The sequence below is a fragment of the Dermacentor andersoni genome, chromosome 10, assembly GCF_023375885.2.
Source record: "Dermacentor andersoni chromosome 10, qqDerAnde1_hic_scaffold, whole genome shotgun sequence".
Classification (NCBI taxonomy): domain Eukaryota; kingdom Metazoa; phylum Arthropoda; class Arachnida; order Ixodida; family Ixodidae; genus Dermacentor; species Dermacentor andersoni.
The window spans coordinates 31,539,788-31,553,219 of NC_092823.1; the positions used below are offsets into that span (position 1 = coordinate 31,539,788).

At 47.8% G+C, this 13,432-nt stretch overlaps 1 pseudogene; it reads right to left on the reverse strand.

Annotated features, from left to right (window-relative positions):
• Positions 1 to 12,296: 12,296 nt before the first annotated feature.
• Positions 12,297 to 13,099, reverse strand: LOC140213432 (uncharacterized; annotated as a pseudogene).
• Between the last annotated feature and the right edge of the window lie 333 nt (positions 13,100 to 13,432).

A 13,432-nucleotide genomic window follows, 5' to 3' on the forward strand; every position in this document is an offset into this window, starting at 1 on the left:
CCAATGCTTCTGTAGACACAATCAAACACTTGTTCACCTGCGTCTCTTTGTGTGGTGCGGCACTTTTCCATGTGCCGGCGCATAGGGGTCTCGACGGGAATGAGCTTGCCGACCTCATCGCCAATTCCGCTACATCGCACTACGGTTTATACCGATTCATTCTTGCCAGTGCGGCCTCGATAAAAAAGTTGCGCGCCACATCGAACGCTCAGTGGAATGTGGCTTGGACGCGGGATAATCCCGATATTGAACTTGTGGCGACGTGCGACCACGTTGACCGGCAAAGTCTCGGGCTCTCACAGGAGAGGAAGAACCAACACTCGATCTGTTAGCGTGGCATTCTTTTTAATAATCTCTTTCGGAACGCTAGCCCGTGCCTGAGCGTGCCAGTCGCTCGTGCCTCGTGTAGACGCGAGCGTCTACGTCATCTCTCGTGCGACGCCGATGCTGCTGCCGCTACAGAGGGCTCCCCCCCTACAGAGGAGGACAGTTCGACGAACGATGGAAAGTCCACGTGACGTGGCGTGTCCTGGCGTGTCCTGGCGTTGGACTTGGGTGTCACGTGCGCAGGCAGCGGCGAAGGATGCAGCAGAGTCGCGTCGCATATTGGTGGAGCTGATGGCGCGGGTGCTTTGATGTAGGCGGGCTTGAGACGTTCCAGGGCAATTGTGTCTGATCGGCCATTGACATTCACAACAAACATCGTCGGAGGACGCTCTAGAACACAATATGGCCCGGAGTAGTGTGGCTGCAAAGGCTTCCGCACGGCACAGTTACGCACGAAAACATGGGGAGCTGAAGTGAGTGCGGGAGAAACGTACGGGGACCTTGCTTCTTGTGAACCTGTAGGCACGGGGCGTATCTGGCTGAAGAAAGCTTGCAGTTCGGCAACATAGGCGTTTTGGGGGTGGTGACAAAGAAATCGCACGGAAGGCGTAGGTGAGTGCCGTAAAATAGCTCAGCACAGGGGCAACCTAGGTCGCTCCTGAGTGCGGCTCTGACGCCAAGTAAGACGAGGGGCAAATGGAGGACCCACTACTCCGGCGTTTTATGTGTCATAAGGGAGGCCATGAGATGCCGGTGAAAACGTTCAACTAGTCCATTTGACTGCAGGTGGTAAGGAGCTGTGCCAAAACGTGTCGTTCCGAGTAGTTTGAGTAGCTCGTTGAAGAGTGCTGAGTCAAACTGCCGACCGCGATCTTGATTATTGTGGATGGGCAGCGGAACCTTGCGATCCACGTAGACACGAAAGCTGCTGCAACAGTGACCGCTGAGATGTCAGATATAGGTGTAGCTTCTGGCCACCGCGTATAAGGGTCGATGCATGTCAGTATGTAGCAGTAACCTTTCGCAGGTGGGAGAGAGCCGACGAGGTCCAGGTGTACGGTGTCAAAACGAGCATCCGGTGGAAGAAAAGACTTGGCAGGCGGAATGGGGTGACGCTGGGTTTTCGAACGTTGACACGACAAACAGCAGCGAACCCAATCGCGAACTTGCGCGTTTAGCCGAGGCCAAACGAAACGACTGGAAAGAAGCTTCTGTGTCGCGCGTATTCCACGGTGCGACAGTTGTGCACGGTTTCGAATAGACGCCTGCGAAGGGATGCCGGAATGTATGGTCTAGGCGTGTGGTTAGAAGTATCGCAGACGACGGACCTACCATCTGGAGTCACAACGACGTCTTCCAATTTCAGGGACGTTGACGAAGTCCGGAGTGTACGAAGTTCAGTGTCGTTACGCTGTTGACTGGCGAGGAAGTCGGCCTCGATGATGAAAGGTTCCGATGTGAACGTGGAAACGACATTGACACGACTCAGAACGTCGCCTGGAACGTTGTCGGTGCCCTTGATGTGGCGGAACGTTGTTGTAAACTCGGAGATGTAGGAAAGGTGTCGAATCTCGCGGGGCGAGTAACAGGACGCCGAGCGATTTGTTGCGTGCACAAGGGGCTTGTGGTCCGTCAAGACAGTGAATGCACGGCCTTCGAGGAAATGGCGAAAATGCTTGATAGCCAGGTAAACAGCGAGTAATTCACGGCCGAACACGCTGTAGCGGGACTGCGCAGGCTTCAGTTTCTTGGAGAAAAAAGCGAGTGGATGCCATGCATTGTCGATGAATTGTTGCAGAACGGCACCAACGGCGGTGTTTGAAGCGTCGGTCATGATGGGAGTGGATGCGTCTGGCTTTGGGTGTCTAAGCAGCGTGGCGCCAGCGAGGGCAGACTTGACTCTTGTGAAAGCATCGGTGGCCTCTTAAGTCCACTGAAGCACTTGTTTGCGTTTGTTTACCAGGAGAGCGTCTAGCGGAGCCATAAGTCGTGCGCACTCTGGAATGAATCGGCGGTAGAAAATGACGAATCCGGGAAATTGGCGAAGCTTGGGGAGTGTGGTCGGTGGGGGAAGGTTTTCGATGACGCGAATCTTGGACGGCAGTGGTCGAATGCCGTTAGCGTCGACGATATGACCGAGGAACACGAGTTCGGTTTGACCGAATTCACTCTTGGCGGTGTTGATGACAATTCCTTTACTGGCAAGGCGTGAAAACAACAACCGCAAGTGGTGAAGGTGTTGTTCTGCCGAAGAGCTTGCGATGAGAAGATCGTCAATGTATGCAAAAACGAAAGGCAAACCTCGTGTGACGGAATCGATGAAACGCTGAAAGGATTGGCCCGCGTTCCGTAAACCGAAAGGCATGCGGAGAAATTTGAAAAGACCGAAGGGTGTGGTGATGGCGGTCTTGGGAATGTCTTATTCAGCCACCGGTAGTTGATGGTAGGTGCGAATGAGATCGATCTTAGAAAAGATCGTCGCACCGTGCAACGCTACCGTGAAGTCCAGAGTGTTCGGTAGAGGGTAGCGATCAGGAACTGTGACGTTGTTTAGTGCCCGGTAATTGCCCCATGGGTGCCAGTCGCCCGTCTTCTTAGGCACCATGTGAAGTGGTGATGCCAAGTTAATGGAGGAAGGGCAGATGATTCCAAGTTGCAGCATGTGTTCGAACTCCGCGCGAGGGATCTTGAGTTTCTCCGAGGACAATCGCCGGGGTCGGAAATAGACCGGTGGGCAGGAGGTGACGATGTCATGGCACACGTCATGTTGCACCGCTTGCGTCCAGTCCGGTATGCGCGTCAAAGTGGGAAACTCGCGTAGGAGCGCGGCGAAAGGTTCGTCCAACATGGCAGAAATAGGCGCTAGGGGCGATGTGCCTGATGATTGGACGCCGAAAACGGATAGCTGGGTCACGGAGTCGATGAGACGGTGTCGTTGGATGTCCCCAAGGAGTCCGTAGTTATGCAAGAAGTCTGCTCCACTGACTGCACGACGGACGTCTGCAACCAGAAAAATTCAGCGGAACGCTCGTCGAAGGCCAATGTTTAGCATGACGGAGCGTGACGAGAAAACTGGAATCCTGGTGCCGTTGGCGGCTTGCTAAAACAACACAGGTGTCGCTTTTCAGTCGGAGTGTTGGGCGGGTAGAATGGTGACTTGTGTGTTGGGCCGGACCACTCGTCGCAGTTAGAGGTCGGCCGGCCTGTTTCCCTGCCAAGCGCAGGGACGCCGACAGTGACGAGCGTCGTTTCCAAAACGGCGGTGGTAGTAGCAAACGCCAGGCGTTGTAGTTGAGGTTTCATTGCGGGTGCCCGTGCGTCTTGATTTGTTGGAAATACGGCTGCGTGAGCGACGAGATGTGCGGCGATGTTCCGCTCCACAGATGATGCGTTCCAGGCGCTCACACAAGGAGTCGAGCGGAAATTGCACTGCGGAAGAGCAGGGAAGAATTTGCAGAGCGGGTGTATTGTCACCCGGAGACAGTGACGTGGCTGCGATGGTTGGGGTGGCTACTTCCATGACTTTGTGGGCCAAAGCGGCAAGTCCGGTAAGGTCCATGGTAGGGGCTGTTGCCAGAACCATCAGCACGTTAGCCGGGAGTCGTTGCAAAAACAATTCGCGCAACAGCGTGTCGTCGATGGATCTCGCATTGTTTCCGAGCAGCTGGTTCATTCGGCGAAGAAGTTGACGATGGCGTCGGTCGCCGAGTTCTTCAGCGGACAGATGCTGCTGGATGCGAGAACGTTGTGAAGCTGCTGTGCGCTGTAGCAGTGCTGCCTTGAGGTCGTCATAGGCGGCGCCAGACAATGGGGAGTTCAACAAATCTGCTACCTCGTCAATGGCGGCGGGCGAGAGCACTGCGACGGCGTAATGGAACTTCGAGGCTTGAGAGCGGATACCAGCGACTTTAAATTGCGCTTCGGCCTGAAGAAACCAAGCCGAAGGATGCTGGTCCCAGTACTGTGGGAGGCGGATAGCGATGGCGGAACAGGAGGGCTCACCGCGTTCCTCGGAAAGGTTCTGGCCTTAAGCTCTCGTAGCGTTGGTCTGGTCCATAGTTGTCTCTACCACAAGAGCGTATGTACGGTAGTAGCACGTCCGTGTCACCAAACTGTGGCGACGTGCAACCACGTTCACCGGTAAAGTCTCGGGCTCTCGCAGGAGAGGAAGAACCAACACTCGATCTCTTAGCGTAGCATTCTTTTTACTAAAATCTTTCGGAACGCTAGCCCGTGCCGGAGCGTGCCAGCCGCTCGTGCCTCGTGTAGACGCGAGCGTCTACGTCATCTCTCGTGCGCGCCGATGCTGCTGCCGCTACAAACTCTACTAATGGGTACCGCCTATTCAAAATATACCACGCTTTTTCCCACATAAAACACCCATTGCACATCTAACCACAGCAAACGCGAGGTTACATTTCTATTATTTACGTTCCAGTCCCTACCGCACAGTAATTCTGAGGGTGGTGCGACATTCGCTGACATGCAACACCTTTTTTAATGTGTGCAGTTTAACTTCTCAGATCGCTTGCCTGCTGAAAGACAACCGCGAGGTTACCCCAACATCTGCGCATTATAAAAGGCTCCTAAAAGACAAACCGAAGAGAGCATTTTTCATTCGTCTCTACATCCTTATATCTTCATTCACATTCCCTGCGTGCTCTTGATTAGATCAACATACCTTGCACCAATTTTTCATTCTCCCGTGTTCCCGTTTGCTTCCTTTCTTCATTTCTTTGTCTTTGTTCGCTTTCTGCTCTGAGCTTTCGTTCTGTAGTCTCCTCGTTTTTTCCGAGAAATGTGGATCACATCCCCGAGGACACTATAGTCGCAATGTCTGATTTCATTACCCATGCTTGTCAACTTCATTTGTCTCTGCAGACATATATGCGCCAGTTCACTTTCACTACCCAGGTATTTTTTTTCTCTCTTTCACCCATACGCCCTTTTCGAGAGCTTCTATATTGGTTATGTTGGCCCCCGATTCATCTTACATCCCTCTGTTCCAGTTTTCCAGTTCTACCATCGAAGCATACAGTCATGCCAGTCGCTCAACCGGCATCACGCAACTTCCCACCATGCCGAACCTGCCTCATGGTGCAATGACCCTAAATTACGGAGCGTTCTTATTTTACAACGAAGCTGGTTATGGCTAGGCTCTTGCGAATCACGTCTGTGTTGACATCGACCAAGACTTTTTCACACGTGATCCGATCCCGAAGATAGAGCAATGCCGGGCCGACCGGCGGCGAAGGTAAAGCAGGCTTTAGGCACTGGCCATACATGGGCTGATCCCGAAGATTGTGCAATACAAGGCCGACCTGCGGCGCAGGGGCAGTTCGCCATTAATCGGCCGACATTCACAGCTTCGCTGGCCATCCTTCTTCACAGAGTGGAGGGGCACGGAATTTTGTTCCTCCTCTTTCTTTTTTCTCTCCCACTTCTGTTTTTTTATCTCGTTGTGTCTTTTTTTTCTTTCACATCTTCGTTTCAACTTTCATTTTACAAATGAACCAAACGGATGGATGGCCGAGACGGTACATACCTTCTCAATGCAGACATTTTACGCATTTGTCGTCATCTGTTTACGGTAACCTTCTATTCCGCATTGCTACTACGGCTACTCGGCATTTTTTAGTTTACACAGTTGGCTTTCTTACTAAATTCCCGTTTGGTTTTCTATCCCTTTTCATTTTCCTATGATTGGCTTTAAACCTGCGATAGCTTTGGTGGTGCGGGTTCCCTCTATTTTATTTAAGTTGTTTCTTGTATTGGGGGGAGGCTCAAAAATTTGTGGTCTCCTTCTGCGCGTCCGGTGTAAACACACTAAAAATGTCTAGAAAAGCATGTTTCACCGGAAGTGATCGCTCGAGAATATCACCCCTTAGTACAACTTGGAATTTTGTAAGCTATGGCGCCTGATGACTGTAATGGGCGCGTTATGGGACACGTTCGTCACCTAATCTGCTTCGGGTTTCGTATCCTGGTCAGGGGGGTGAATCTTCGCGTGGCTCCCATTGGCCGTTTTCGAGCAGACGCTCTTTCGACGCTAGCGCCATGGTCCCCTTCAGTTACGGCCCTAACGAATGGGCGACGCAGAAGGAAAATGGCGGCGCACGCGATTGTTTACGTTGTCATGCCAACAGGAATAGCAGCCGCGCGGAGCCTCCCTCCCGAACGTGTTTTTCTTTTTGTTTTTATTATGCCGACCCGCTCCGCTCACTTTCACCCTTTCCCCCAAGCCGCGCGCGCCGCTTATTTTTTTGTTTTTACCTGTAGGTGGCGCGTTTTTTTTTTTTTTTTTATCGCGCGCGTGCTACGGCGCACCACGCGCCGTGGGCTATGCGTTGGCACGCACGCAGTCTTAACCATACTTATTATATTACACCAGCATGTGCCAAGACATATGAAAATTCCACTTCCAACACAACAGATGTTTAGTCTCGCTTTATTGACTTCGTTCCCGAAAACACATTTTTCCTATAACGTGGTGTGATACACGCTCAAACAATGAGCAAAAGTGAAAGGTGGATGACATGTACAAGAGTACTAAACACAAGAATTCACAGATGGTGAAATAACAAAAGAAAGCGCTAGAAAACGCGAAGGCCGTTTCATGTACACACATAAAAAAACTAGATTTTTATATAACGTCCTCAAGACCGAAATGTAGACGAGCTTCTGATATATGCACTAAGATATTGCACAAAACTGGACGACATGTATGACATAATCATGACAACTATAGAAAGGGAGACCTCACTGGTAATGGCAAAAACAATGACAGGCAAATTACATAAAACATAGAATAAAATGCAAACATTGTTTGATTGAGAGCCATACCAAAAGAAAGAGTTTACTATAAATCTGCACGAAATTATATGAAATGCGTGACATGTTCATTACTGCTGAACAAATTGAAAAAAAAAACATGGCAGAAAGAAAATAACATTGTTCTAAAAACTGAAACACACATTGTCACATTATTTTGCACTTGGCCACAACTTGAGTAACGGTGGCAAGGGGAACAGAAGGTAGTCGGCTTTTGCAGCCGCACATAGAAAACATTCGCAGAAAGGCTTACTCCTCAAGCAAAGACCAGGTAAAATAAGCGAACAGCACGACTTTTCTTTCGACCCGAATGCAATGCTTAGCAATAAAATTACGTCACTTAAAGCACTAAGCCGTACCGACTGGGCACTCCTTTGTATCATAAACACGAACTGCAAAATTCTGCATGTAGGACACTTGCAATGCTCATGCTTTCCAGAAGAAAAAAAAGCGTATCATGCCTACACATGATACGCTTGTTCGCGCGGTTTTCCCATCGGGTGTTACTGAGATAGTACACAAACACTAACAGTAATTGTTCAGCTGTTAGTACGTTTGTAGAACGTGATACACAGAAAAAGCACTGAGGGCGGTATGGATAGCTGGGCAAGTTACTGAAGTTGCAGAATCAGACTTGGCACAGAAAAACAAGTCACAGACCAGGTGACAATGAGGATGAACATCTATTTGTCAGCTTTCTCTACCGGGAAGAGGCAAGTGTAGCACAATCAAGGCGCAACGACGTTCGGAGCCTCATGGAGCACACAAATGGACCGGGATGTGTTCCTGTACATGCGCCTTCTGATGTTTTTGGGACTGCGCGCTCACCTGTTGTCTTTAGGTACCTGGAACAACCTTGCAGGGCTTGTTTTTGAGGTATTTGTGCACCACTGCACGATGCACGAGCGGTACGAGTCGTGAAACGGGTGAAACTTCGCGGAGCACAAGCACACAGCTACTGAGGACTACGAAACTGACGAAACTAGCCACGCCAGTCAACGCACAGTAGCGTACGCTTCGTGATAGCAGCAGATAACGAAACATGAAATTTCATGCAGCGGGCTGAGCTGGCTCTGGGCCGGCGCGGCCGCACGGCGTGCGCGCGGAGGCAGTCGAAGGTAAGGGAGTTGCGAGGGAGTAACGAGGGAGGGCGATTGGAGAGGAGTTGGGGAGGGAGAAGGGCTCGGCCACATGGATAGGCGCGCGTGGGCGCGACGATCTACGATGCCATGCAAGGGAAACGGATTTTTGCATTCGCCCAATACAGAGATGGCGCCAATTACCTCTGCCACCTCTGCCCCCACTGTCCTAGTGCGTCAATTTTGTAATGTATGATCAAAGCTTCGCTTACAACGAATCCACTGCTCCTGAGATATGGTATATTTTAGTGCACATGGACGTGCCTACGAAACGGTGGGAACGTTTTCCTGATTTCTACAAGCCCCGGTATACGTGCAGTACTCATGGAAAAAAAGTACTCCAATTTCGGACTAACTAGCCGAATGATCGGCGTGAAAGTCAGCATCGTAAGTTCGAGAAATGTTCCTACTCGCCTGCTTTCTCGAGCTAATTGCCCTCCTCCCTTACAAAAATTTTTGTAGAAAGTATATAGACATGTGTCTATGAAGTCCACAGACATTCTGTAGATATTTTTTCAGACTAGTCTACAGAGAGTGTATGCGCTTATGGCCTTACACTTTTTGTAGGCTAGTCTATAGAATGTCAAGTCTATAGACTGTCTCTAGACAAAAGTGCGTAGGCTTAGACAGTTCTACGTTTGTAGACTGAAGTCTACGGAATGTCTAACGAAACGTCTATAGACCATACATACAGTATTCCTATAGAGCAGTCTAAGTCTGTGGACTTGTGGCCTTACACTTTTTGGCAAATTTAGTCTACAGACTAGCTATAAGCAATTCCTGTAGACCAATGTATAGCAAATCGATACAGGTGTTTCAGCTAACTTTAGCCTAGTATTAAAAAACAAACATAGGCACTACGCGTGTTGAATTGGAGCAGCATTGCTCTGAGCCATATGCAGCGCGTCATGACATTTTTGCCAATCGGCCTAGACGGGTAATTTATTTATTTATTTATTTATTATACCCTCAGGGCCAAAGGCATTACAGAGGGGAGTGGGTAATATAGGTTACAAAGACAATAAATACAATACAGTGAATTTTGTTACAACATAATTTCAACATTCTCCAAAACAAACAAAGGTTGTTAGTACATCACGAAATCTTTGATTATCCTCAATGGCTGCAATATCGGGAGGGAGGCGGTTCCATTCGACAGATGTCTGGGGAAGGTATGACTGAAAACAAGCTTTAGTTTTGCACTTTTGGATGCCAACCTTGTGCCGATGATCAGTGCGATGGGAGATGTATTGCGGTGGTGAAATAAAATCGTCATGTAGCGTAACGTGATGATATACCTTGCGGAATAAAGTGAGGCGACTGATTTTCCGACGAGATATTAAAGATGGGAGAGAGAGGTTAGTTTTCATGGCTGTGATACTTGCAGTACGGTTGTAATTTGAAAAAATGAAGCGAACGGAGTTATTTTGTATAAGTTCAAGAGAATATATAAGATTTTCATGCCCAGGGTCCCATATAGATGATGCGTATTCAAGTTTAGATCGTATTAGTGATTTATGGAGTAGCAGTTTTAAGGACGAAGGAGCAGCAGAGAAGTTGCGAGGTAAATACCCTAACATGCGATTAGCGTTATTGGTAGCGTATTCAGTATGGGCGTTCCATGTTAAGTTTTGTGATATATGTACGCCTAGATATTTATATGATGCGACGGAATCAAGAGGAATGCCATTAAGACAATAAGAAGGGGGAGTGTTAGAGCAGCGAGAAACACGCATGAACTTACATTTGTTAATATTTAATTCCATTTTCCAAGTTTTACACCAGTTAGAGACCAAATTAAGATCGGTCTGGAGAGTATTGTCGTTGAGGTTACGTATTTCACGGAAAATGACACAGTCGTCAGCAAAAAGGTGGCTGGCAGAAGATAGGGTGGACGGAAGGTCATTAATGTAAATTAAGAATAGAAGGGGTCCGAGGACGGATCCTTGTGGTACACCAGATAGTACGTTAGTAAGCGGTGAGGTTGTGCCATTAGTGAAAACAAACTGCGAGCGGTTGAGAAGGAAAGATTGAATCCATCTAACGACATGTGGATCAATATTAAGATGACTTAATTTATAAAGCAACAATTGATGGCATACTTTGTCAAAAGCTTTCGCGAAATCTGAAAAGATGCAATCGGCGCAAGATGACTGGCCAAGAATGCAATGCAATTTATCAGTGAATGAGAGTAGCTGCGTTTCGCAGGAGTATGTGTGACAGAAACCATGTTGCGCATAAGAAAAAAAAAACAGTTATCATCAAGAAAGGTGGCGATGTGTTTAAGAATTATATGTTCTAGTAATTTGCATCATGTGCTAGTGAGTGAAATGGGACGATAATTTTGAGGCAAGTGCTTATTACCGGATTTGTGGAGTGGGACCACATTTCCTTCCAGTCGTTAGGGAGGCTTGATGAATCGAGCGAATGCTGGAACAGTTTTATTAGTATAATAGAACTATAAGCGCAGGTACTTTTTAGGAATTTACAACTAATTTCATCACACCTCGGCGATGAATCGTGCTTCAAAGACTCGATTAATTTAGCAATGCCAGGAGCATCGATAGTTATTGGTGACATAATGGAAAATCTGTGATGCGGCATATCTGGAAGATCAACTGTCGTGCTAGAGGAAAAGCTTTCAGTGAATGTTCTATTCAGTGTGGTAGCACAAAGGTTATTTGGGATTATGTTGCCGGAGGTATCTTGCAATGTAATTAAGGGGTCGTATGCAGGGTGTATAATGCGCCAGAACATTTTAACATTTGTTTTGAAAATAGATGGTAAAGTAGAAGACAAGAAATTGTTTTTTGCAAGTTTCAGGGTTCTTACGTATGTGTCGGAAGCAGTCTTGTATGTCGACCATCGCTCAATAGAAGGTGAAAGTTTCGCAAGACGGAACAGACGTTTCTTTTTGTTAGATAGTCGCCTGATGTATGAATTGTACCAGGGTGCTTGAGGGTTAGAGGTGACGACGCGCTTAGGAATATATTTTCTGATAGTTGGTGTACCTTCGTTTTGAACAGTAGCCAATTTTCTTCGACAGAGCGGGTATCGAATTTAAAAAGAAAATGATCAAGAAATGTAGATAGTTCATTATTAATAGCGGCAAAGTTAGCCCGTTTGTAATCTAGGATGGTTTTCTTTATTTTATTCGTTTTAGGACGTGGCGTATTAATGACGAAATTGAGCAGAAGATGATCACTGATACCTGGCAGATATGTTAGATCTGTAGCTAGCTCTGGATTTGTGGTTATGATTAAATCTAGAGTATTTGCAGTACTTGTTACAGTCCTAGTGGCTTGCGTTACCAACTGTGTTAGCGAAAACAATGTACATAGATCTAAGAATTCTTTAGCTTGGAACAAGGGCGGCGATGAATAAGGTGGTTGAGCAGTCCACAAGATACTTGGAAAGTTAAAGTCTCCGAGTATAGAGTGGTGATGTAGGATAGCGTATGCGAACCAAGTTTAAAGCATCATGGAGTTCATTTGTAAATGTGGACGAATAGGATGGAGGGCGGTAGCACACACCAATGATTATTTTCAGATGATTGATGACTACCAAAGCGAAAACTAGCTCCAACTCGCTGCAGATTTGAATGCATGTAGAAGGAATATCTTTTGAAATGGCAAGCAGAACACCACCGCCACGTCTTGCCGTCCTATCGGAACGATACATCGAGTAAAGATGAGCGTCGTGAAAGATTTCAAAATCAGACACGTGCGTTGGGAGCCAGGTTTCTGTTAGTGCAATAATGTGAGGTCTACATGTATCAATGACGGAAGATAAGTTAGTGTGTTTATTAAGAACGCTTCTGACGTTGGTATAAAGGACAGACACATTAGATAACTTCCCAACGCCCCTCGCGATTCCCTATGATACAACTTGCGATGCAGACTCGGTATGTAATCCACTGGCTTCGCCACGGGTGACAATCCCATTGGCAGTGTCACCGGTCACTGTCCCCTGCACACCATGTTCGCCACGTGTCACGACCTAGTCGACAGTACCAGTGATTGCGTTATACATAAAGCATCTGTTATTGAAGCAAAGCTTGTTGTATCGCAGTTTAAAAGAGCGAGAACCAGCGTGGTGCTACCGAATTCAAACAGTTTTTGTCGAGCCAAGCGTGTTGCAGGCGCGAAATCTTCACTGATTGTGATGCCTTTTGATTTGAATTCATTACGCAAGGAGAGTATCTTTTCTTTCATTTTTGATTCGGTGAATTTGGCTATGACAGGACGACAGTTATGTGAAAAAATGACCAGGCGGTGTGCACGCTGGATTAAAGTACCAGAGCACGAGTCGACGACCTCAGTCAATGCTTCCAATAGCTTAGATTCGGTATCCGCCCAGGACTCCTTAGCATCTGATATACCCCGAAAGATTAAGTTGTCACGGCGTGATCTATCTTCAGCTTCGTCAAGACGAGACTGCAGAGAAGCATTTCGATTGCGCTGCTGATCCATTGATTTCTTTAAGCATGAAAGTTCTTGACTAATGCTGTCAAATTTCGTGGCCCTCTCCTCGAGTTCATCCAGCCTCTTGTGCATGCCAGCTAACTTTGATTCGATGTTCTTTTGACTATTTTTAATGGTTTTTATGTCCGAAGTTATTTCAGCCTGACCTTTCGAGGTTTGCAGCATACGAGCGTGTACCTCTTTCAGGAGCTGAAACATAACGTTCATTTCATCAGATGGATCGTCTGGTAAGCTATCTACATCTAGGAGGACCTCGGAGCGAGTTCTAGGACCCGGGTTCGACTCAATGTCACCCGAGCGCAATAGCAAGAGAACCATCGAAAAACAATCACAAGCAATATCGCAGCAAACCCGTGGGCACGGGAACAGTAACAAATAGCGATCGTCGCTCCTTTTTGTGTGTAAAGAATACTGCGTACACACCTGCACGATGAAAAAACGAAGTATAGGAGCCATGCCGTTGTCACTGCTCCCATGCCCACTGAAGGGAAAGCAGGCGCGTCGGCTTCTTAAATCCGGTGCTGGTGGTGATGGCATTGTCGATGACGCTGGATGGCTGTGGACGAGCCACTCGGCGAGCGGATAACCACAGCCAGACGTGCAGAAGCTACCGGTGCTGGAAGCTCCGGGAAATTCAGCCGCCGGGCCAAG